This window comes from Aotus nancymaae, unplaced genomic scaffold (assembly GCF_030222135.1).
Source record: "Aotus nancymaae isolate 86718 unplaced genomic scaffold, 86718_ANA_hifiasm-v0.15.2.pri h1tg000058l, whole genome shotgun sequence".
NCBI classification, from domain to species: Eukaryota; Metazoa; Chordata; class Mammalia; order Primates; family Aotidae; genus Aotus; species Aotus nancymaae.
The window spans coordinates 41,695,022-41,721,781 of record NW_026988472.1 but is presented as its reverse complement, the minus strand read 5'-3'; the positions used below and the strand labels follow the sequence as shown (position 1 = coordinate 41,721,781).

General features: G+C 39.1%; 1 protein-coding gene across 4 annotated transcripts in view; it reads left to right on the top strand.

The window, feature by feature from the left end:
* The window catches only part of REPS2 (RALBP1 associated Eps domain containing 2), a 285,301-nt gene that overhangs the window by 223,304 nt on the left and 35,237 nt on the right, over positions 1 to 26,760 (top strand). The window lies entirely within an intron of this gene.

Sequence of the window (26,760 nt, the reverse complement as noted above, 5' to 3'; positions counted from 1 at the left end):
TTTTTTTTTTTTTTTTAAGACGGAGACTTGCTTTATTGCCCAGGCAGGAGTCTAGTGGCACAATCTCAGCTCACCACAACCTCTCCCTCCTGGATTCAAGCAATTCTCATGCCTCAGCCTCCCAAGTAGCTGGGATTACAAGGCACCCACCACCATGCCCAGCTAATTTTTGTATTTTTAGTAGAGACGGGGTTTCACCAGGTTGGCCAGGCTGGTCTCAAACTCCTGACCTCAAGTAATCTGCCCACTTAAGCCTCCCAAAGTGCTGGGATTATAGGCATGAGCCACCCTGTCCGGCTATCAGCAGTGTTCTTACTGCAGACATTTCACAGCATGTTTGGCTTTTGGTAAATTCAATCCGGGAAAGACTAGCATGTGCACTTTATCTCGTAATCTTCCAGTACATATGCTCTCAGTTGCGATAGCACTTCATTTCCATTAGGCAGACGTATAAACTAAGGAATGTTAATCAGCACTATTCATTTAAAAAATATTGACATGCTTTTCCCCTCCCCTCCGTGAAGTCAGTGCCAGAGTGAGCCAAATTAGGAGATTGGGGTTTTGTTTGCTTGGCTTGGTTTCCATTAAGGGAAAAAACTTGCATTGGACAATCAGATTCCCCCAAGTTTCATAATCTCATCAATATTTTAAGATAGGCAAGCACACATTAATAATATTTATACCAACCTTCTTGGGTGGACTTAATTGTAACCACAGTTTATTAGTTACTTAGAAGTGGAGTTTAAAAAAACACTTAAGTGTGTGTGTGTAAGATACAAGTAATGACGCACTGCTGTTATTACCTAAGTAGTGCTTATCCTCTTTTTCTGTGTTTTCTTAGGATGTGCACTTTTAATTTAGGATTATAATGCCTGATAATATTTCTGCGAGCCTTTAATGTGATTTATAGGATGGCTGAGTTACTGAAATCACTATTATACCTCTTCTATAAAATGACTCCAAAATTAGACCTGCCTGTTGGGGAGAATTCTATAGACAGAAGGTCAGTGTTGCCCCCATCTATAGGGGTTGAATTACCTTGCTGTTAAGTGGTCTTCCCCCATTGGGATCCTATAGTCCCACAGGTGAAAGCACAGTAGTAGCTGACAGCCAGCTTATTGGGTCCCTTGGCATCTTGTATGTTGCATAATGCTTTTGCCACTTTCCTATCCAGCAGACATCAAAGTAAGCCCAAAAAGTAGGTATCTGGAATGAATGTGTATATTGTAATTGAGGCAGATATTTACCTTAGTTGGAAGGATCTAACTGCTTTACAAATATTAAGCAAGTGCTTGGGCATGATTGAGAGAGGAGGCAGCTTAGCTGGAAGCTGTGCCCATCTTACTGTCACTGGAGAATAGCATGTCAGAGCTGGGCAGGCAGTACTGGTACCCATCACTTGTAGTTTGTATGTGGGGAAACCAAAGCCCTAAGAAACAACAGTTCCTGACCCAAAAAATCCATAGAAAGAGGTGACTAGTGGCAGATTTGGGATGCCAGTCTGAATTTATGTTTTTGAGTTAGATTCTCTAAGCTCGATCAATACTAAAAATAGATTAAAAGGTTTTTTTTTTTTTTCTGTTTACCATGTTGAATTTCCTTGACTTAATTAGTCTTTAAATTTGAAAACATCTTTTAGGGAGTTTAGTTCTAGAAATTTCTCTTGGATTGAAGTGACAAAGTCTGAAAGAAAAGAATATGATTGAACTATTTGTTTTTCTGAACACCTCACCTTTTATGATGCAATAAGTTACTCTGAGTTTCTTGGCAGAGTTTTTGACAGCTGTTGCTTTCAATGGATTCCATTCCTATATTCCTTATGGGAGTTTGTTTTTAAAATAGACTACTGTGATTGAAATGAGCTCAATATGTAGTTAAGTTCTAGTTTTCTTCAATATATTTTTAGTTACTTGGGTCACAAATGTTCAATTTCAGCATATTTTAGGGTGAGTAATAAAAAATGTGAATTTGCCTTTGATTTCCTACCACCGTCTGAACTATCATAAAGCATTCTTCTCTTTAGCTGTGATTTGATTCTGTAGTCTGTTTCTAAATGACATTTGTCTGTTTCTGAACCGATTTCACAACCATGGTAATAATAGATGTGTACTCAGAAGATCAATAAGGTAATATTGGAATTCATGTATTTTTGGCAATTAAGGCAGATATTTGCTAATGTTTTCTTTTAAGCAGTAGTTGAAAAGATCTCAATTACAGTATAACACCTTAGAGCTAAAAACATTTGTTCAACGCAAACTAGAATCACACCTTCTCACTAGATATCACCAAGGGAATGTGGTTTTAAAAATAAAAAGAAAAGAAGATAACATATAATAGCAACCAGATCTTCCCATGTTATTGACAAGTAGGGCTATTTAGGTTGTGGTTTGAACATTCTGAATGTGAATAAAATGAAATAATAGTTAAGAGGTCTTTTCCCCCTCTGTTTAAAGAGAACATTAGTAACTTTGGTTTTTCTTTCTAACTGCTTTACTGTTTCAAGTGTATTCTTTTAAAACTCTGATTTCAAAGGATCAGTTGAATTTATACTTTAGTTATGGGTGTTTTGTTATGTTTTGTTTTGCGTCATGACTCAATATCATTTAACTTCCTAGTAAGAAGTGGGAATTTGTGGTTTTGGAGTCCTCAGCTCACATGTCTTGCTCCCCCTTCAGCATAAGCTAAGAGAGATACCACCAACCAACACTGATAGATTAGTCAATGATGGCAATTTGAAGGTGGGTATTACTCTGTGAGCCACCCTGCTTCACTTGTTTGTAAGGAGAAATGGATCCAATTATGTGAATTTCCTGAGAGCAGCAGACATGGAGGGCCAGACTTTAAAAGCAATGCAAGCAGATTCGAAGAGCTGCTGCCCTCCCCTAAAAGAGGCTTTTGGAGGCTGCCTTATATGCATGCCCTAAAGCAGCCAGTCTGTTAGTATGAGTAAGACATCCGAAGTACATAGTTGCTTTTAGGCTTGTATAGTTATTTTCTACATATGCTAATACACATGATGATAAAGGAACCTTTTCTAGGAGGCATTGCATGGTTTCAATACACAGGACATGTTCTAGTTAAAGCCTTGCTCTGCTGTCAACAACTGGGGAATGCTCATTTTTTCATGTTTTGTGAATACTCTGGTCTTGCTGTAAGCTAATGTCATGACTGTCGGAGATTAGAGAGAGTGGGTTTATGACTCTGAAGACCAGAAGACATCAGACTTTAAAAGGGCTTAAATTGGAATTTGGGAACTACAGAAAAGAAACCTTCAGGTACCAGTTACATCCTGAAGCACTCTGTTGAACAACAGGGCTAGATCCTAAAGCTCTTTCAGGGAGCTCTGTCCTGGGGCTGGAACAGTTGATGCAGCAACCCCGTTGTGTGGAGACTGGATTAACTGAATTGTGTTATTTTTGTTTTAAGTCACCTTGTGTGAGAGCCTCACTGCATCTATCTTGGGAACTGGGTATACCCTTTTCTTTAGCACTGCCATCCTTTTTCTCTTCAGCACAAATAAGATGTTCAAGTGAGCCAGAGGCAAGAAGAGCCATTTTAGTCTTCATAGCTATTGGCCAAGAGAGATAATGAGCTGATGGTCTATTTTAACCTTGAAAGTAAAAATGTTTATTTTTTCACTACAAGTACATTGAACAGTAAAAAGTATAACAGCAAAGTATATATTTGATGCCTTCTGTCTTTTCATGATAATGTGCTAACAAGTTGTGTTAATATTTTACTCAGCCAGAGTTTCATTCATTTGCTAAGCATTGGGAACATTATGTATATTGACCTTAAACATAGGTATCCTATATTTGGATTGTGACTTGTAGACTCAAGCTAACCTTACTGCCTCTTTTTCACACTTGTTGAAAAGTCTGTGAAGAACATAGTAAGTTAAAGATCTCCAACTTTGGAAAATATACATGATGTGAAACTGGGGTGCTATGTTAAAAATAAATGTATGATAACTAAGTGTGGCTTTTATTGAGTCTTTGTGTCAATATATTGTGGTTTGCATTTGGCTCATGCATTTAATGAAAGTGATGGGAAAAGGAGTTGGAAGTTTTTTCAATTAAATCAAAGTCTGAGATTTGGTTATTTTTACCTCCTGGTGATCTGAGACAGGTTCTTAAAATACCTGCGCACAGTAATCACTTGGCAGTCATGGGATATCATGGCTGATTCACAGTGCATTTTAAAGATCCACTAAATTGAAAACTTGGCCTAATGTGGGGCCAGGTTATTTGCTTTATCATGTTAGTGTTCTTTTTGTTCAAAAATATTCCCATCATGATGTCCTTAGTTGGAGTTGGGGTGATCGGGAAGGATCAGAAAGAGTTTGCTTGAAATCTCAACCAAGTAATCTGGCACCCTTGTTACAGTTTCTTACCTTTAAAATTTGAATAATTTGGGGAGGCCCCTCTCCTATTGGGTGAGGGGTTTTATTCTATATATTCCATATTGTGAATACAAATGGTGGGCCACACATAGGATATTTCCAATCTAGTAGTCCCAAAGGACAAATTAACTCTGGAATAATCATCTATCATTTGGCCCATAAGCTTGGATGCTGGAGATCACCAGGCCCTGACCATTCCTAAGCATTGATGTGGATCACTGGGTCATTTGCTTTAGAGATAAAAAGGATCTGAGATAATCTATGCAAGCGGTTCTCAAAGTGTGGTCCCCAGACCAGCAATATCAGCATCATCAGGGACTTATTAGAAATGCAAATTCTTGCCACCCCTCCCCTGCACCAACTGAATCAGGAACTCTGGTAGTGGGAACCAGCAATCCGTGTGTTAATAAGCCCTCTGGGTGATGCTGATGTACACCAAAGTTGGAACTACAGACTAGCCAATCTCATTTTATAGTCAAAGAAACTGTGGTACAGAAAGGCAAAACTGACTCATCCAGTCTCGGCTGATTCAGAGCAAAGGCTAATTATGTTTCCAGGGCATAGTTTTTGCTGTGCTACATTTTCTATCCATGAGTTTGTTCCCTCCCATGACCCTCTTTCCATCGATGTTTATTTAATGTGTTCCTCCTGTTTAACTGAGCACTATGTTAGGAGCTGGAAATGAGACTAACAAGACACAACTCCTTCCCCCAGCCCACAGTCCAGTGGGTCAGAGACCTACAAATGAATTGCAGTGCAGAGTGGGATAGGTGCTATTCTGTGTAAGGGTAGGACAACTGCTGTAACAAAGAACCATGGGAGTTCAGTGAATCTTATTCACCACACCATCCAGGGTGGATGTTTACAGTTGGCCTGTTTTCCTTGTGGTTGTTCAGGGACCCAGATGCCTTACATGTGTGGGCCCATTGTCCTCTAGGGCTGGGGAGTTTCCTCTCTTTAGTTTCCTCTCGCTTTAGATTTGAGAAAAGCGAGACGGTGGAGTAGATACAATTACCTTTCACAGAAGTAACACACATCACTTTTCTTAATTTCCTGGAAATCAGTCATCTGACAAAAGTTAACCACAAGGGAGACTGGGAAATTTAGTCTACCTGTGAGCTCAGGAGGAAGAAGTTTTGGTGAACACCGTTTGTACCAGAAGACGCAAGGCCAGGTTGCTCTGAGAACACACAGGAAGGATATTTAACCCAGATGATGAGGATTCAAGAAGGCTTCATGGAATAGTTTTAAAAGAGGGATAGGCATTAACTAGGAAGAAGAGGATATTCTAGGCAGAGAGAGCTGCATGTACTAAGGTGGGATAGGGTAAGAGCATGATATATTCTGGAACTGCAAAGAAATTCTCCTGTGGATGGACTAGATGGTGTCTTAATTTGTTTTCTGTTGCTTATAACAGAATACCCAAAAACCGGATAATTTATAAAGAAAAGAAATTTATTTCTTACAGTTATAGAGGCTGAGAAGGCCAAGATTGAGGGGCTACATCTGGTGAGGGCATTCTTGCTGGTGGTGACTCTCTGTAGAGTCTCAAGGTGGCAGGGGGAGGGGATATTACATGGTGAGGGGGCTGAGTATGCTAGCTCAGGTCTCTTTGCTGCTGCTGCTTATAAAGCCACAAGTCCGACTCCCATGATAACTCATTAATTCATGAATGGATTAATTCATTCATGAGAGCAGCCATCATGACCTAATTAACTCCTAAAGGCCCCACCTCACAACACTGTGACTTTGGGGATTAAGTTTCAGTATGAGTTTTGCTGGGGACAAACATTCAAATTATAGCAAATGGATATGGAATGTGGAGCAGAGGAGGATGCAAAGGTAGGGCACAAGGCCAAATGGGAAGGCCTTGCATGAAAAGGCATAAACCACCCTGAGATTACAGCTCTTTTCAAGATTTAAGAAATGCATGAAGTTGCTTACTTCATGAGTATTCAAGGAATGATTTGTATTCTCCAAATTTTTTCCTACTCCCTAGAAAGGAAATGTTTTACTGGAAGATTGTAAACTAGTCTTTTAACACGGACCAAAACTGCTAATTTGACTTGTTATATATCTTCTGGCATTTGTTTGGGCAAAGGACCAAAGCCCAGAACACAAGTGACTAAACCCTGGTAAGCAGGAGTCCTAGTGAATGATGTGAGACTTTCCATCTCCACCTCTATCTTTTTGGAGGAGATGTCAGGGGTCCTGAGATGACTGAGAGGTTTTATCAAGAAGTATATCAAAGGGCAGAAATAAAGAGTGTGGAAATGAGGCTGAAATATCCAATTTCTTTTGAACAAGAGTGCTCTATGAGTTTATTTAACACTTTTGAAAAGTTATCAAGCCTGCAGGAGAGAATGCTTCAAGTAGAGCATCTCCATGGCAAACTGCAACTTCAAAGAACCCTGCCATATTGTTTTTCAAATGTGAAGTGTTCTGGAAGTGTGAACAAAAGTATTTCCAGGCTCTGAGTGGTGTTTACCCCATTGCATTTTTCTTTCAAACATAGAGGGAAAAGGATCTTTAACTTTGGTTATTAAATTATAACCCAAATATATTTTCCTTTATTTGCCCTGAAATCCTCTTAGTAGATTTGGCAAAAAGAAGGAATTGACACAGAAACTTTAAAAATTTCAAGATTCACCTGTGAAAATCCTCTAGCATCATCATAAGTGGAAGACATTAAATATACATGTGTATATATATGTTTAAAACTCAACAATAGCCACAGTAATTGTTTAGAATGTAGACCAACAAAATATTTTTTGGGAGGATGAGTATTTTATCATTGACGTTGTTGAGAATCACGGGTTCATGGGTTCATTGTGATGATAAAGGCCGACTAACTTTTAGTCAATTTTGTTGTTTTAACATTTTCTACAGAGAATACACCCCTTATTCTTGTACCTGGGGTGGACCATTTCTATCCTGAGCATAGCACTACAGAACAGATTGTATGCCTCCACCCCTGTGTTAGAGTTAATCAAAGCTACAAGACTGAAGGAAAGCCAGGGGGAAGAAAGATAATATGTAGTGAATGGAATAAAGGAAACCAAAGCAAATTAAATACAGATACAGAGAACTGTGATGCACGTCCTTTGAAATTCAAATGAAATTGGCTTGAACTTCAACCCATGTGTGCTGGGAGCCTGCATCCCAATCTTTGTGGAGGTTCTGAGAGGCAGAGGTTATGGTGGAGGGACCAATGTTTTTATCCTAGTCACTTCTGGCTCTGATATGCTTCCTAGGCATTAGTTTGATAGATTGACCATCTATTTTCCCCCAAAATACCATTTACATGAGGCATTTGTGTGTATGTGTATGGAGGATGGGACGGAATGGAAATGGGGCAGAATTCATAGAATGTTTAAAGAGATGAGAGCTTTTAAATAAGGTTATATCCAGAATTACCACATTGCACAGCTCCAGGAGACATTGTTCATGTTGTATTTTTCTTTTTTCTTTTTTTTTAATTGTATTTTAGGTTTTGGGGTACATGTGAAGAACATGCAAGATTGTTGCATAGGTGCACACGTGGCAGTGTGATTTGCTGCCTTCCTCCCCTTCACCTATATCTGGCATTTCTCCCCAAGCTATCTCTCCCCACCTCCCCACCCCCCGCTGTCCCTCCCCTATTTCCCCCCAACAGACCCCAGTGTGTGATGCTCCCCTCCCTGTGTCCGTGTGTTCTCATTTTTCAACACCCGCCTATGAGTGAGAACATGCGGTGTTTGATTTTCTGTTCTTGTGTCAGTTTGCTGTGAATGATGGTTTCCAGGTTCATCCATGTCCCTACAAAGGACATGAACTCATCGTTTTTGATAGACTGGACAGGGAAAATGTGGCACATATACACCATGGAATGTTGTATTTTTAAATTTATTTGCTTTTTATTGGATATCACCTTGTGTTTTATATGATAAGACGCCCCTTGGAGTTTGCGATGTAGCTGTCCTCTTTATGGCTCCATGCTGCATAGCTCACACTCTCTCAAAGTGTTCCTCCTTTTGCTTTTTATAGATCTATTGTTCTGCTTTTGCTGGTTGAAGGAAGGTGGGGAGGTGGGAACTTTAGGGGTCCTGTCACCATTTCTAACCCAGTTAGTCTACCCCCACATCAGACCTCTTCTACCCTATTTCCATTATGAGTTTAGGCCAGTTGTTTTCAACTGAGTGGAATTCTGCTTCTGCACTGTCTGGCAATGTCTGTAACTTGGCAATGCCTAGAGATAGTTTTGGTTGTCACAACTGGGAGATGCTACTGGCATTTAGTGGGTGGAGGCCAAGGATGTTGCCAAGCATCCTAAAATGCACAGGACAATCCCCCACAACAAAGAATGATCTGGCCCAAAATGTCAATAGTGCTAAGAATGAGAAACTGTTCCAGAAGAGCCCCTCAGCCTTCTTTCCATTTCTCTCAATTACCTAGAGCAATTTAGACTTCTTACTGCTATCAGGAACAACCCTTCACATGGTCAGAGCTATATCAACAAGCTGTGCTAAATTAGTCCATTAATTCAGTTGTTACCAGGGTTCAGGCAGCAATATAAATTGAGTGAAGTGAGTCAGGAGTAAGATGAGAAGTGGCACTGGCCCAGCTGCTTCAGTGGTAGGGAACAATGGGGAATGGTGGGGACTGGGGCAAATTGGAGACTGCATACCCTGTGTATAAGGTTAGCCCTAAATTATTGCCATGCAGGCACCTGTGTTGATAAATGACAGATTGTTTGAAAGAGACTCAATATTTCGTCTCCCTCACCCCCCAGTAATCCCCTTTCATGTTATTTACTTTTTTAGTTGGATTGTTACATACATACATGCACCAAATTTAAGCGTGCAGCACAATGAATCATCAAGATAATATCAAACAACAAACTTGGATTTAGATTACCAGATTCCAAGACTTATACAGCTACAGTAACTAAGACAGTGTAGTATTGTTGCAAATGATAGGTTAATAGTACAGAATAGAGAGCCCAGAAATAGAGCCTCACATATATGATCCCTTAACTTACAATTTTTTTAAAAAAAAACCATCATAATTCAGTGGTGGAAAAGATGGTCTTTTCAATAAATGATGCTGGAGCAATTGGATATCCACATGGAAAAAAATGAACCTGGAATAGTTACCATGCAGAAAAATTAATTCAATATGTATCATAGATCTGAATGTGAAAGGTAAAACAATAAAGCTTCTAGAAGAATGCATAGGATAGTACGTTCGTGTGTCTCATAAAAGGGTTTTAAACAGGCCATACAAAGCACTAACTTTAGAAAAAAAATTGATACATTGAATTTCATTGATGTTAAGCACTTTTTATCAGAATTCATGACTAAGAGACTTTTGGCAAGCTGAAGAACAGTAGAACATATTTGCGATACATCTGTCAAGGCTACTTGCCTGTTTTTTCTATGTTGGCAACTATTTCTAATTTAAAACGCTGAGGGGAAAGAAACCACTGTGCAGGCTGACAATACGCAGGCCAAACAAAACAGCTCTGCAAGCCAGCTCAGGCCCACGCATTGCCTGTTTGCGACCTCACCTTTAGCAGCACGGAAGAATGAAAGAGGCTTTAACATTTCCACATTTTCTCATTCTTTACTTGACCAGCCTAGGTGAGGGGAAGCAACAATGTAGACATGTTTCCAAATAATAATTTTTCCTTAGATGGCAGAACAGCTGGTTATAGTGAGTTTATGTCTTAAATAACACTTTCTTCCTCTCTGATAGATGCAATAATTAAAGAATATTTCAAAATATGATTCCATCAAATTTTTTCATTGGCCCCCACTATGTGTCCAGCCTGGCTTGGCTCTGTGAATACCACAACTGATCCCCTTTTCACTTTGTTTGCTCTCTGTCTCTAGAATTTCTCAGCCTCCCTGGATGATATTTTAGAGACCTGAGAAGTCAGCTTCAAGCTTCAATGAGGCAGAAGTCATGCAGAAACAGGCTGAGTTTAAACTTTTTACATTTCGAGCTCATTAATATTCAACTTCCTTACTTTCTACCTTCTTCCCAAACTGGTTCTAGTCTCTTTCCTTCTTCCAAGCACCATTCTTAAGTTGGAGCAATGGGGTGAGGTTGGGGAAAATTTCCTCTTGTTACCTCTTCTAACCCCACTGTTAGGATGAATAGGAGTAGGTGGCCTGAAGGATGGCATCCTGGCAGCATAACATAGTTGATAAAAGCATGGGGTCTGGAGTTAGACTGCCTGGATTCAAGTCCTGGCTCTATTCCTTAATAGCTTTGTAATCTTGGGCAAGTTATTTGCTTCTCTATGCCTCAGTCCCTCATCTATAAGTTACCAATAATAGTGCCTCTACCCCTACACATCACTTAAAACAGTGCCTAGTAAGTGCTAGGCATGTGTTTGTTAAATTAAAAATTGACTGTTGACTGGTTGTCTGTCAGGCCTTGGCCTTGAACATTGGGAAATAGAAGATGTGGCTCCTGTCCCAGAGAGTATCTCAAAGACCACCAGCCCACTATTGATTTAAAGATGGGCAAACAGCTTGGCCAAATTGACCCTCCTCCTTTCCTTGAACTGGCCAAAATGTGACCACTGGATGATTTGATGACATCCTTCTTTTTGTGAAATCCAGTAATGTCTAAAATTCAAAGCCACTCAGAAGATGATTAACATCATTCTGTGGAATTCTCTCTCCTAAAAATTGAAACTAGAATTATTATGCAGATGAGGAAATCTTTAACCCTGAGAAGTGAAGTGACTTACCCAGGATCCTTGTTGTGGTGGCAGAGAGCTTACCAGGATTGTGTCCTGCAATAATATGGAAAGCAGAACTTGGGAATGATGATCTTATAAATTTCACTGAGGAGATTTCCGAGCAAAATGTTGAAAGTACACATTGGTTTGTTCCTTTTCTTTTTAGCTAAATGTGAGAGAAACAAGATAAGTTGAGGGAAGAACCTTTAAACAAAAGGGAACAAGTATTTGATGATTTGGGAAATCCTCAGTCTATCCAGATTGCAAAGGTCAAAGTCTTTGGCCACACAAAGGCTCTCTAAAGAGGTTAAATGTGTGACTCACAGATTCTCACAATCAAACCAGCGGTTTTAAAGAAAGCTTGCGAGGATTATCCCTCAGTCATCTTAGCAGAAGTCAAAAACAGATGAAGTTATTTCAAAAATTTTATGGACCTGGCTTTCATTCCATGACATCCATGGGAGATTCCCAAAGTTCTTAAGAATTTTATACCAATAGGAACACTGTCGGTTTGCACCAAAAGGAACAGAGAGTATATTAAATGAAAGAAGGCTGTTATATCCCTCAAACTCTCCTGGCAGGCAGCAAGCTGATATAAATACTTAGGTACAGATAAATACCAACTTTCATAAAAAAGGGATGATGACTCAAGGGGTGGAACCAAGATTCCAGAGGGTGAAGCTGAGAGCCCAGAAGGTAAAGTTGAGAGGCAACAGACGATTATTTCTAGTCCTTGGAACCTAATGGAGTTTTGCTAGACTTAAAAATTGCTTTGGGTCAGTGATTCCTTTTTACTTCTATTTCCTCTTTTTTTAAAGCATAATGTCTGTAACTGTTACCCTATGCCTGTCCCACCATTGTATGTTAAGAGCAGATAACTTGTTTCTTTAGTTTCATACATCCACAGATGGAGAGGTATTGTGCCCCAGAAGTTGTAGTTAAGAGATTATACCCAGAGCTGTATTTGTACTTAGTTTAGATTATGTAAATGACAAGATGTGGAACTTTTGAACTAGTGAGATTTAGATGAGATTTTCGGACTTTGAGTTGATGCTCTAATGGGATGAGACCTTTAGGGACCTTGGGATGGGGTGAATATATTTTGCATGTGGAATGGATGGGAATTATGGGGGCCACCAGAGGACAGACTGTGATAAGCAGAATTTTAGCTGTCATGATCTCCACCCTCTGATCTTACTCCTGTGGTTATGGTATGTTACTTGGCAAAGGAGATTTCGTGCATGCAATTAAGGTTACTAATCGGTTGACCTTAAAATAGGGAGATTATCTTGGATTATCCACCAGACCCAATGTAATCACATTAGCCCTTAAACGAGAAGAGGAAGTCAGAGAAATTTGAAGCACGAAAAAGACTTGTGGATGAAGTGGGCAATGTAATGAGGAATGCAGTGCAACCTTAAGGAACTGATAAAGGCTTCTAGCTAGCAACAAGTAAGCAGACAGGGTCCTTAACCCTATACTCACAAGGAACTGAATTCTGCCAACAACTTGAATGGCATGGAAGCAGATTCATCCCCAGAGCCTCCAGAAAGTATCATAACCCTGTGGATCTCCTGCCCCCCCCCCCGCTTTTTTTTAGATAAACTCTAAGCAGAAGATTTAGTTGACCCATGTTGTACTCAAGTTTTTGACCTAAGGAACTGTAAAATAATCAGTGTTTTAAGCCACTAAATTTATGGCAATTTGCTACACCATCAATAGGAAACTAATACAAAGTCCGTATTCAGTTTCCAACATTATGGTGTCCACCAGGTATTCCTTGGAGTTGGAGTAAGATGGGATTAGGGAAAGGCCAAAAGATAAAAGGCCCTTTCTGACCTCTCCAAGCATTCGTGGTTTTTATGAAAGACTGTCTTTTGGAAAATAAAAAAGGTCATAGAGGTATAGTGGCTTAGTGGCTGCTTCTGGTGGGTTTCTAGAGGTGATTCTGTTTTTGTCTACATCAGTCCTGCAGTGCTACTATTTCCTCCCCAGTTTATGAGCCTGACCCTGAAAGTACCCTTTCTTAGCACAGCTACAGATAGATGCTGTAACAATGAGGTTAGGGAAAGGAGCATCAGACAGCCTGGATGGTGAGGTAGGGATTGGGGTGAGGGTACAATGGTAGGGAGTCCCTGGAGACTCTTGGGTCCTCTAGAGGAGGACCCTGAGGGCTTGGTACTGGCAGCTGGTTCTCAGATGTCCACAACAGAGAACAGAAGGAAAAAGCAAGAGATCTGGGGTGAGAAGATCTAGGCTAGAGTCCTAGATGCCCTTTTCAGGCCATGGGTTTGTGAAAATCACCCCTCCTAACTTCTTGGCTTCCCTTCATAAAGTCTAGATAAGAAGACCCACCTTGAGGAACTGTAATCCTAATTAAATAACATGATGCATGTGGAAGAATTTTGTCAGCTATCCAGTGTCACGAAGTCATCATTGGGGTTTGTTACACCTGACACCAAACTTAATAGACATTTATTGAGTGCTTCATACAAAATATCTTGGATAATACAAAGGAGACTCTGCCTGGCCTCCTGATGAATGGCAGGTGTGGCTTCTAACATGGGACTCCACAACCATGTCTCAAGTATCCTAGAGGATGGGGCAGGAGGTGGCAAGGTGCCTCTCTCCTTCCACAAAGGTGGCTTCCTTTGGCGATGAGGTTGGGGAGCCTGAGGTAGAACTATATTGAAGTATTTGTGGTATTGTGATTTCTGAGTGATTTTCAAGATTAAAAAAATACTTCTCTGGGAATATGCTGTGGGGCTTGTGCAAGTGTGTACATATATGTTCACATGCACCAATATGTGGTGGTAGGAATGGGAAGAAGCCCCAATAGCATATACAGAAACATTAAAATTAATTGAAGAAAGATTGGGACTAAAAGAAAGAGGTCCATCCTGTTGCAGATTAGGTTCCTTCTGACTGTATAACCTCAAGTGCCTGTGGATTGCAGGTAAGATCTGAACAGAAGGGAGCTATTCTGTTCCAGTCCCCACTTCTGGAAGGCCTGGAATGTTTAGGTTCACAGGGGTGGTTTTTATAACAGCAGGAATGGTGCATGTCTATTTTCTGCAGGTAAGTAGGAGCGTTTTCAAAAGATGTGGTGCCTGAAAATTATTATGGGAGTACCTAGAATCATTCAGAGAAATTGCCAGAAATCTAGCAGCTTCCAAGAAGCAATATAAATAAAAGGGAAAAAAGTAAAGGCATTTGGCAAAACATCTAATCTCTAGGACTTCTTGACAAGGGAATTTATCTCACAAAGTAAAAAGTCCTAAGGAAGAGTGATCTGTGGAAGGTTTAATTAAATGACTTGGCAACCCATCTAGAACCCAGGTTCCTTCTGTCTTTTTGCTCTGCCATCTTAGGTTGTTTGCTATTCCTCAGACTTGTTTTCTCATGATCACAAGGTGGCTGTAGCAGTTCCAACCATTTTAGTCTTAACAATGACATCTAAAGGTGGGAAAAGGTATTTTTTCTCATGTGTCTATTTTTTGTATGATTTTTTTTTATTGCAAAGTCACCTAACATAAATTTAACTGTGTTTTAAAGTGAACAATTCAGTGGCATTTAGTTTATTCTCAGTGTTGTGTACCTGCCTCCTTTTCATCATCCCCAAAGGAAACTACATACCCACTGAGCAATAACTTTCCCTTTCCTTTCCTCTAGTCTCTGGCAATCATGAATCTGCTTTCTGTCTCTATACATTTGCCTTTTCTGGCCATTTCATATAACTGGAATCATATAGTTTGTTACCTTTTGTGTTAGGCTTCTTTCACTTAGCATAATATTTCAAGGTCCATTTGTACTGTAGCATGTTTCACTTCCTCATTTATTTTTGTGGCTGCATAATATCTCATTATATGTATATACCACAACTTGTTTATCTAATCTTTCATTGATGGTTGTTTGTGTTGTGTCCACCTTTTAGATATTATAAATAATGCTGACATGAACATTTGTACACAAGTTTTTATATGGACAAATGTTTGTATTTTTCTTGGGTATATACCTAGCAGTGGAATTACTAAGTCATGTGGTAACTCTACATTTAGCTTTTTGAGGAATGGCCAAACTGTTTTCCACAGCAGCTGCATTATTTTACATTCCCACCAGTAGTGCATGCGGGTTCTGATTGCTCCGCATCCTCACCAACACTGGTTATTTTCCATAGTTTTGGAAAATCCTGGTGGGTGTGAAGTGGTACCTCATTGTGGTTTTGATTTGCATTTTCCTAATAAGTAATGATGTTGGGGATCTTCTTATGTGCTTGTTGGCCATTTTATATATCTATTTTTAAACTTCCCTATTGAACTCACAAGATGGTCACATTTCATTTCTCTGGGTCAAGGATAAGTTCTTCCCCCCTCCATACATGTTATTTGTGAGGCTTTCATATCTTGTTCTCTTGATATGGTTGCAGGTGCAAAGTAAATGCCAGGTGACTGCACAGACACAAAAGCCACTGCCCATCCCTCTGTCCTGTTATTCCTTGCTAATAGAAACCCAGTTTAATCCAGGTGATGGGTAACCATGTGATTCAGGGCAGCCTACACCATTCATTCACTGGTTGTCAGTATATAAATGCTCCAGTGAGAGACTCCAGTGACAAAGAGGAAAAGTGATGTCAATGACAGGGCCAGTTTAGTTTAACATTAAAAAAATTAAAAGTGCTATTTGTGCCTTTTGCTGCATTTTGTAGTATGTGTTATAATAGCTGTACTTTGGAGCATATGTTATAAAGCAAATAACCAAAATAAGACAAACAGTTGTGTGGAAAACATAGGTTATAACGCTAAATTTTTGTGATCCCATTTTCCTGGCCAATGATTGGTTTAGGGTGGACATGTGACCAGTTCTGGCCAATGGGGCATTAAGGGAGATCTGCTAGGGAGACTTCTGGAAAAAGCTTCCTCATGCTTCACAGCTAGACAGCTTTGTATGTTATAGTGTGATGGTCAGAACTGCTTCAGTCACCCTGTGACCAGGAAGAGATTAGCCTAAGGACAAACCTAACATGCTAAGGATGATGAGCAAAAAGATGGAGAGAATGTGGATCCTATATGGAGTTGTTCAGCCATTAATTAGCCTTCTCTGAAACCATACCACCTTTGAACATCTTATTATGTGAGATAATAAAGTCTCCCTACATTAAGTCAGTTTGATTCACTTGCAGTCAAAAGCTTTCTGAGACGCACAGCAGGAACTTGATGGCTCATCTCTCTCTAGTTTTCATCCAGAAATTTAAAGCTTAGGATATAATAGCTGACTTCCTGATGCCCACCCAAGTTTTCAGTTGTTCAAGTAAGTGTCAAGATGTGGTGGATCTATAATGTGTCAATTCGACTAAGCCGGTACTACATTTCCCAGAGTTCCTTTCCCTGCATATTTCTAGTTAGGGTCAGCCACAGGAGAAGCTTGCAGGAAATTTGGAAGGTAGAAATAGCCAGTTTGCTCTCAGGAGTAGGTCAGGCCCTGTTGCAGCTTGTGCACATTTTCATGGATCAGCTGGGACATCTTCTTAGTAAGTCAGCAGCCAGGTTTGCAGTTTCAGTTCTCACAGGATCTCTTCCTTCAGTGTCTCCATATCCCAGGCCAGGTGTGAGTGTGGTTTTATGGCAAGAGCACTAAGGTCTCCTGCAGGTCACCCAAGGCAGCAAAGTTGGAGGCTTGGAGATGTAGAAAGGCTAACATAAGTTTCAACTTGTTTCTCAGGTCCCAGTTGCCCTCCTTCTCACCTACTTCATGCCTACCTAACTTCAGGCTCAGCACCAGATACACATGAAACAACCAAACTGAGGCTGTTTTACCAGTTCCCATTGCTGAAGTTATGGTATGCTTTGGCCCTGTGTCCCTACCCAAATTTAATCTCCAATTGTAATCCCCACATGTCGAGGGAGGGACCTCGTGGGAAGTGATTGGATCATGGGGGCAGTTTCCCCCATGTTGTTCTTATGAGAGTGAGTAAGTTCTCACAAGATCTGATGATTTAAAGGTGACGCTTCCCCCTTCGGTTTGTCTCTCTCCTGCCACAATGTAAGACTTGCCTTGCTTCCCCTTTGCCTTCCACTACAATTGTATGTTTCCTGAGGCCCCCTGGTCATGTGGAACTATAAGTCAATTAAACCTCTTTTCTTTATAAATCATTGAGTCTCAGGCAGTTCTTTATAGCAGTGTGAGAATAGATTAATACAGGTCAAATCCCTATAAATAATTCCTATTCTGCATAGTTCCAGTGGTTTTGTTTCTCTGAACCCTGGCTGATACACAGAGTCAAGTTTTCCTCAACCTAGGGATTAGCTTTACATTTTACATTCAATTTATAGCAGGGAAAGAAGCTTAAATGAATAGAGGTAAGCTGTCTAATATGGACTCATGTACTCTTTCTGACTTGAAAAAGACAATAAATTGTGCTTTCACCATTCCATAGGGACACATCCCTAGACTGCATGTGAGTGGTGGACCAATAGCTTGCAAACTCTGATCTTGGTGTTTTAGAATTCATTACTAATCTAGATATTTATAAGTACTAAGATGACTTGCTGAATTTATCCATTTTCATGTGAATCTTGGGCCTCACTGTCCCAAGAAAGGTTATATTTTTTAATCTCCAACTTTACTGTATTTAATTATCTATCTCCACCAAAATGCTATGTAACAAACCACTGCAGAACTCAGTGGCTTAAAATATTATGTACAAATGTAACTAATATGTCTGTGGGTTAGTGATTTAAGCTGGGCTCAGCTGGGCATTATATCTGGTCTTGCCTGAGATCACTCACATATCTGGCGATTGGCTGTTAGCTGGTTCGAGATAGCCTTGGCTGAAATGAGTAGGGTGGCTTGGCTGTGCTCTGCAAGCCTGTTTTATCCTCCAGCAGGCCATCCTGAGCATGTCCTTATGATGATGGCAGAGGGCAAGAGCAGGCCAGTCCAATCATGGAAGCTCCTTTCCAGCCTCTGCTTGTGTTATGTTCTCCTACATCCTGTCACCCTAAGGCAAGCCACATGGCTGAGCCTAGAGAGGCACAGAAGAAGGACACTGCAAAGTTAAATGGCAAAGGGGATGTGGTTAAAGGTAAAGGTAAAGAATATGGGGCAATTTTTGCAATCTATCATACTTACCAATGCTCTCTTCACAGAGGTGACAAGTATGTCAGTTGGTGCTGTTTCCAGAACTATTTAATTTCCAATGTTTATTTCTTATGGTTTTTAATTGCCATGTTAATTTGTGACACAAATTGTTCATTGTTAGCCCATTGTGTTCAAGTCTTGAGCTCAGCATCCCCTCTCATTAGGATAAATAATTGCCTTATAAAGCTGCAGCTTTGTTCAGTGAGCTTGCCCTCCTCTTTTCTTCTCAGATAAGAAAACAAGTAAAGGGTAGCAAAAACAAAAACTCCAGGGGAAAAGAGTTGCTGAAAAGTGACAAATAGACACATACTGTTAGGCTAAGAATAGACTGAGTCATGGCTGCGATTGCATGAGTTACCCATCAGAAACAGTGACAAGCTGACCAATTGTAAACCAGTTGCAAATATTGCTTATTATTAATTGTATTGGTTTTATAGATAATTATATTAAAGCCTATTTGTAGGATAAAAAAATAAGTGTTTACATTCTTTAAATTCCTGGTAATTTTTCTATTTGGGGGGAGTATGTTCCTTAGCAATTTTTCTAAGAGCTGCTCATTGATTCACCAAAGGTACCCACTATTTGTATTTGTTTTAGTTAAGGTTCCCCAGAAGCTAGACCTGAGTCAAGGATTCAATTTCAAGTAGTTTATTTGGAAGTAAAGGAAATACCAGTAAGGAAGTAGGTTAAGGATGGGAAGGCAGCCAATAAGTTAGCTCTATGGACAACTAGAGAGCACAGTTCTGTTGTGGTACTCTAGGAAACCATGTAGAACATGCATTTCATAGCTACTCCACCTAAGACATGAGGAAGTTGACATGAACATCAGTCAACTCCTAGCACTCACTGGTTGAGGGCAGTTCCTTTGGGGGCATCAATTCCCTGGCACTTCTGGCCTGACAAGTGGGCAGGCAAAGTGGGCTTCAGCAGCCAGAGAAATCCCTCAGGCCAATGCAGTGCTGGCTGTAGGAAGTTAGGCCAGCATCTGAAGTAGTAAGGGGGAGGGTGTAAGAGCAGACCACCAACAGAGCCTGCTATGACTCCATTGGATATGCTTTGAGACCTTAAGTATAGGTATTAGAACAGTTTTTCTGCGTACAGAAAGTTCACCTTCTCTATTTGAGTGAACCACTGAATGGTTAACTTTTCATTGGAGAATAAAATGCAATAAAATTTATACATTTTCAGCTGTACTAAGATATAATTGATGTATAATAAACTGTACATATGTAAAGTGTACAATTGGATGAATTTTGACATATGCATACACATCAGTGAATCTTGCCTGAAGCAATTTCTGCTGTAGTGTTCTCAGAGTGACTTTTCGATTTCCCTCATTCTTTCTGCATTTGTTAATTGGAACTCTTCTGTAAGAAATATTTGTCTCTTCTTTCTCATTTATTCATTCAGTCATTTATTTACATTAGTATGGATTCATAAATATTTATTGTAATCTTTGAGTTATAATCTAATACTATTGTTATTTGTTGCTAAAATCGTTTTACCTTTGCCAATCAGAAGCTCTTTCAGGTTGGCTCCTGTGTCCTTTTGACATGCCCCCATCCCTTTTTCTTTTAGCATCTCTATCTTTATTTTAATAGAGTATCTGTCACATTCATGAGGAGTTATGACTGCTTCTACATTGGTTAGCATTAGGCTTGGTTGCATGTAGCAAAAAATTTTAGGTAACAGTGTTTGAAACAAGATTGCATTTTATTTCTTTTTTTCTCTCTCTTTTTGTTTGAGACAGGATCTCACTTGGTCGCTCAGGCTGGAGTGCAGTGGTGCGATCATTGCTCATTGAAGCCTTGACTTCCAAGTTCAAGTGATCCTCCCACCTCAACTTCCCTCATAGCTGGAAATGCAGGTGTGCACCACCTTGCCTGGCTAATTTTTAAATTTTTTTGTAGAGAAGAGTTCTTGCTATGTTACCTAGGCTGGTCTTGGAACCTCTGGGCTCAAGCAATCCTCCCACCTTGGCCTCCCTAAGTGCTGGGATTATAGGCATGAACCACAATACCCAGCCTTTTTCTCTTTTGGTATATCATGCTCATAAATTAGAAGACTCAATATTGTCAGATTGTCAGTTCTTTCCAAATTATAGATTCAAAGCAATGCCAGTCAAAAATCCAAGAATCTTTTTTTGGTAGGATGACAGAGTAAGACCCTGTCTCAGAAAAAAAAAAAAAAAAAAAAAAAAAAGGACAATGTTTGCACAAGGACTTGTACACAAATAGTTATAGCAGCTAGAAATAACCTAAATATCCATTAGCTGATAAAAGGCACAAACTATTCATACATGCAATGACGTGAACCGATCTCAAAAGCATTATGCTAAGTGAGAAAAGCTGGATACAAAAGACTACATAGTATGTTTGCAGTTATGTGACATTCTGGACAAAGTAAGTTATTTGGACAGAAATCAAATCAGAGATTGCTAGGGGCTGGGATGAGGGAAGGGATTGAATGCAAGGGAATATGAGAGAATTTTGGGGGGTAGTATGGAAATGTTCTACATCTTGAATGTGGTGGTGGTTCTGTGTAAACTCATCAAAATTCATCAAACTGTATAGCTAAAAAGGGTAGAATTTTACCACATGTACATTATTCAGTGGACCTGATTTTAAGGAACAGAATTTTATTTTTATCTAAGGTAAGAGAAATATGGAGGTAATAGGCCAGGGCTAGTATAGTGGCTTCATGTTGTGTCAGGAAGCCTGTTGAGTATCATTTTGTTTTATAATCCTTAACATACGGAATTTTTTCTCTAACTTACATCATGGTCCAATATGGTTAGCTTGGATCTGCAACCATCGCATCCATATTCAGGCAGTAGGAAGGAGGAGGAGGGAATTACCACTCTTTCAAAGAGACTTCCTATGAACTGTACATATATGTGTGTGTGTGTATCCTTTTACATTTCATTGGCCAATATTTAGTCATTTTATTACATCTAATTGCAAGAGAGACTGGGAAAATGTAACCTTTAAGCTATGCTGTAGTTGTAATGAATAAAATTGAGGTTCCATTACTTGAAAGAAGAGTATGATGAGAGTTGTGATAGGCAAAAAAGTGTGGCTATCACAAACTGAAGAAAATGTGAATCTTCCATATATTGCAAATCCCCAAACAAGCAGTTGTGCTTGGTTTACTTTTTGGTTCTCAAGGAAATATGTTTTTCTTTCATGTAGAAAATCAGCACTTCTTTGATGTGCACAAGCCCCTTTTGAAGGGGGGTTACTTAAATAAAACATGTCTTAAGATTGAGGACAGAGGCATCAAACAGTGAACTACTGGGCTTCAACTTTCACTCATGTATATTATTTATTCACCAACTCAGAACACACTCTTTCTTAAATCCAGAAAAGAATTAACCAATTCTTCTATATTTACTTCAATTTCTAACATTATTCTAATGATAACTGATCATCATTCATGATTAACATCATTGGTAAGTTAAAGCTTACCTATTAAAGACTAAAAACTTAACTGAGCAAAAGACAGTAGTCAACAGAGAAAGTACCAATACTTTTTGAAACACCAATAAAGTTTACCATGTACCTTCCCATCCATTCTCTCATATATCTTCCACACAGTCTACCATTTTTCAGGGCAAATTTTGACCAGAAAGTTACTGAGGCAAAAAACATTTTTCCCTACAAATGATGTCATACAATCACAAGAGTATGATCTCAAAATGCTTTGAAGAAAATACCTAGTTTTCTGGAGGAAAAAAATCCCTGGAATGAAAACTGGAGTTTCCCTTATAGCTTTCCATGTTGCAAACTGTTCCTCAGCAAATAATTAGTCATTTCTCTTTTGGAAAAAAGACCTGGCCTTTTGACCTTGGGTTTCTGCTATCTGGGGAGTGATTTGCTGGTTGCTTTCCTGAGAAGTAAAGACTGGCTTGAGTGTGCTTGATCTGTTATAGTTGTTGCCTTTTATATCAGATGCTCATCTTAACTGACAAAAATTTTCAGTGGCTCCTTATCTTAGTCCAGAGAAGGAGGAGCAAACTCCTCCATTTGTTTAGAGGGAGAGGGAAAGTGGTGGTGGCACAAATAACTGATAGATACATTTGAGATCCAGCTCTTAGAATAGGCAGACTCTAAGGGTGTGACCAAAAAACATGTGTTGTATCAGTCAGCTATCACCACGATAAAGCTGCATTAAAAGCCATTCTAAAACTCAGTGGCTTAAATCATTTGTTCTTGCTCATGAACCTGTGAGTTGGCTGGCATTTGGATGATATAGACTGTGCTTGGCTGAACTTGGCTGCAAGTTGAAGGTTGGGTCCAGACTAGATCCCAGTGTCTCTCTTCCTTCTTGGACCAGAAAGTTTTAGCTGAATATGTTCTTATAGCATTGACAGAAGCATAAAAGGGGTGAGGGGAAACATCAACTGCTTTAAGGTGTAAGCTCAGAACTGACATGCTCACTTTTGTCTGCATTCCACATGGCCAAGAAACATCATCAATGGATAAGGGAAATATACTCCACCTATAGATCAAAGAAATACAACATCACAGATCAAAGGGCATGGATACAGAGAAGGGTGGATAATTAGAAATGATAATGCAATACCTACTGAGAAGAAGCAATAGCCATCTTTACTTCCATACTTTGAGCTAATACATCTTACTCCTGCCCAAAACTGTAGCATTCTTTAAAAGTGAACTGCCTGGAATTAATATTACTAGGAATGTTGGAGCAGGGACCTCTGAACATCCTCTGCTCTATAAAAGTAACAAGAACATAGGCAAATAAGGTCAAAATCAACTTTTTCAGAACTCTGGAAATTAACCCAAAGCTTGTAGCAATCTGAGAAGCATTACATTTTTTGAACAGGCTGACCCTCAGTAAGGACAGTGAGTTTTCTGGGATTCTAACTTGTCTAGTTCCCATCTTCCTCTCCCCAGTTCTGTGATAGCCTTGAAAACTAATAGCCTGCAACTGCAGTGAAAACCAGCAACTTGGTAGCCACTGGGTGAGTCAGAACAGAGTTGGAGCTCTTTCAAAGCCCCATTCTTAGAGAACTGTCATTATTTGACCTATTTTACAGTTCCCTGGAAAATCTCACTCAAAATACTTGTCTTTATTTGACCTGACTCAGAGCTCATCCAGTGTGAACTGCTTTCTCCTAAGGGCATTTGTCAAAAACAATCAGCAACAGTTGTTTAATATCATGGCTGCCTGAGGCAGTGGTAAAAGTTGAGACAAATAACAAGCTAACTAAAAAACATAAATGGGAAAACTAGGAAATGAGATATTCATAAGTGGCCTTGAAAAGCTCTCATATATTCCTGGAACTCTAGAAGGCTACACACATGTACACATGTATGGGTTTGAGTGCATACTCAGGGCTGCATACATGCTCAAGAAATAACTGAGAAGGTCCTAAGCCCTCACTTCTCACTGACCTTAAGCTTCTGCATAAGCAGAAAGGGAAGGCTATGACAGAGTTCTAAACTAGTTCTGTAAATTAACCAATGGCTTATAACAATTAAAGAAAAATGACTGAATCTAGACAGGAACTGTAAGAACATTCATACTGGCTGAGTGTTAAAGGTGTGTCCTAACATTCACAGAGAGCCCCTCAGCAAGGACTCAAATTTATTGGTTCAAGGCATTTAAGGAAATGACAGTACAATTATTAACTGACTACTAAGCTAAGTAGAAGCAAAGAATACAGACTTTACAGAATCGGTTCAGGAATGTCACTGAACAAAGAGCAACAACACCAAACAGCAACAACAACAAACCATGGGGAGGAGGAAGACCCTGATTTTCAGAGTTGCCACATCACATTATACAAAATGTCCAGTTTGTAATGACAAATTATAGGACGTAAAAAGAAACAAAGTATACCCTAAATATGGGAGTAAAAGCAATTAATAGAAACTGTTCTTGAGGAGGCCCAGATCTTGGGCTTATTAGACAAATACATAATTTAAATCAGCTATTTTAAATATATTCGACAGTGAAGGGAAACCATATCTTAAAAACTAAAGGAAAGCATGAGAATGTTGTCTCACCAAATAGAGAATACCAATAAAGATATAGAAATTATAAAAGCAGACAAATAAAAATTCAGGGTTGAAAAGCACTAGAGGGGAAAAACAGCAAATTTGATCAGGTTGAAGAAAGAATCAGTGAACCTGAAGAGAGGTGAATTGAGATTGTTCATTCTTAGGAAAGAAAGTTAAAAATGAAGAAAAATGAACAGAGCCTCAGAAGCCTACGGGACACTGTAAAACATACCATTAGTTGTATAATGGGAGTCCCAGAAAGAGAGAAGAGAGATAAAGGGGCAGAAATAATGGGTGAAACCTTCCCAAATTTGATGGCAAACATGAATCTACAAATCCAAGAATATCAATGAACTCCAAGTTGGAAAAAGTCAGAGCATCACATGAAGACACCTCATAATCAAACTGTTGAAAATCAAAGGTAAAGAAAGAATTTTGAAAGTAGCAAAAAAGAAGCAACTCATCATGTACAAGGGATCCTCAATAAGATTAAGGGCTGATTTCTCACCAGAAATCACTGAAGCTAGAAAACAGTGGGATGACATATTCAAAGTGCTGAAAGAACAATTATCAACCAAAAATTTGATATTCAGCAAAACTGTTCTTTAGAAATGAAGTCATTCTGAAATAAACAAAAATGGAAAGAATTTGTCACAAGCAGACCTGTCCTACAAGACATTATAAATACTGAAATGAAAGGACACTAGATAGTAAGTTGACTCCACATCAAGAAATAGAGAACACCAGTTAAGGTAACTACATAGGTAAAGATAAAAAACAGTATAAATATATTTTGTTGGTAAATCTTTCTTTTCTCCTCTCTGATTAAAAAGACAACTACATAAAGCAAAAATTATAAATCTGTTGATGAACATGTATAAAGATGTAATTTGTAGAAAATAACAGCACAAAAGAGGCAGGAAGGAATGGAACTATGTAGGAGCAAAGTTTTTGTGTATTATTGAAATTAAGTTGTGAAACTAGATTTTTATAAGTCAAGATACAAGTGTTATATGTTAAGATATAAGTTCCAACACCCAGGGAAATCACTAAGAAAATGACCCAAAAATATAGCAAAATGATAGATACATATTTCACATTATTAATAATTACATTAAGTATAAATGAATTAAACATTCCAATCAAAAGGCAGAGATTGACAGAATAGATTACAAAAAGCATGATCCAATAATACATGGTCTACAAGAGATATGCTTTAGATTCAAAGACACAAATAAGTTAAAAGCAAAATGACAGAAAAAGGTATATCATGAAACAGCCAAAAAGAGCTAGAGTGGCTATACTAGTATCAGACAAAATAGACTTTAAGACAGAAATAGTTACTGATGACAAAGAAGAACATCAGGAAGATATAACAATCATAAACATGTTCACCTAACAACAGAGTCCTAAAATATATGAAGCAAAAGCTGTCAAAATTGAAGCAAGAAATAGACAATACTTATGAATTGCAGCTAGAGCAGAGCTTATAGAGAAATTTATAGCTGTACATACCTACATTAAAAAGAAGAAGACTGAGTGCAGTGTCTCATGCCTGTAGTCCCAGCACTTTGAGAGGCTGAGGTGGGCAGATCATCTGAGATCAGGAGTTCGAGACTAACCTGACCAACATGGAGAAACCCCGTCTCTACTAAAAATACAAAATTAGCCAGGCGTGATTGCATATGCCTGTAATCCCAGCTACTTGGGAGATGGAGGCAGGAGGATCGCTTGAACCTGGGAGGTGTAAGTTGCAGAGAGCTGAGATCATGCCTTTGCAATCCAGCTTGGGTGACAGGAGTGAAATTCCATCTCAAAAAAAAAAAAAAAAAGATCCCCAGTCAATAACCTAATTTTCCACCTTTAGAAACTTAGAAAAACAACAGAAAACTAAACCCTAAGCAAGCAGAAGAAAAGAAAGAACTAAGAGTAGAGTGGAAATTAATGAAATGAAAAATATAAAAAAAATAGAGAAATGTCAATGAAACCAAAAGCTGGGTATTTGAAAAGATGAACAAAATTAATCAACCTTTATTGGGTCAGTTCTGTGGTGTGTTCAAAACAGTTATCTTTTATGTCCTTAGCTCCCTTTCTCCCATTTTCTGCAGGGGTTATTTCTAACCCTCTTCATTTTCCTAGATACCCCACCACCACCACCACCACACACACACACACACACACACACACACACACACACACACCCCACTTGAACTGAATTTACAGGAAACAAACGTCATTATTTTCATAGAGAAAATAGAAGTCGTTAGATGGGAAATTCTTCAACTTCTGACCACTAAACTAACTAAGCAGCCCTGGCTCCTTCCATGGATCCATTGAGTCAGTCAGGCTGTGAGAGAAACCTCTGGCAATGACTTTTGAAAACAAACTGCATATTTAAGTGGGTGATGGATAAACCAGTTTGGATAAACTAAGGGAACCTGGACCTTTGCCTACTGCCA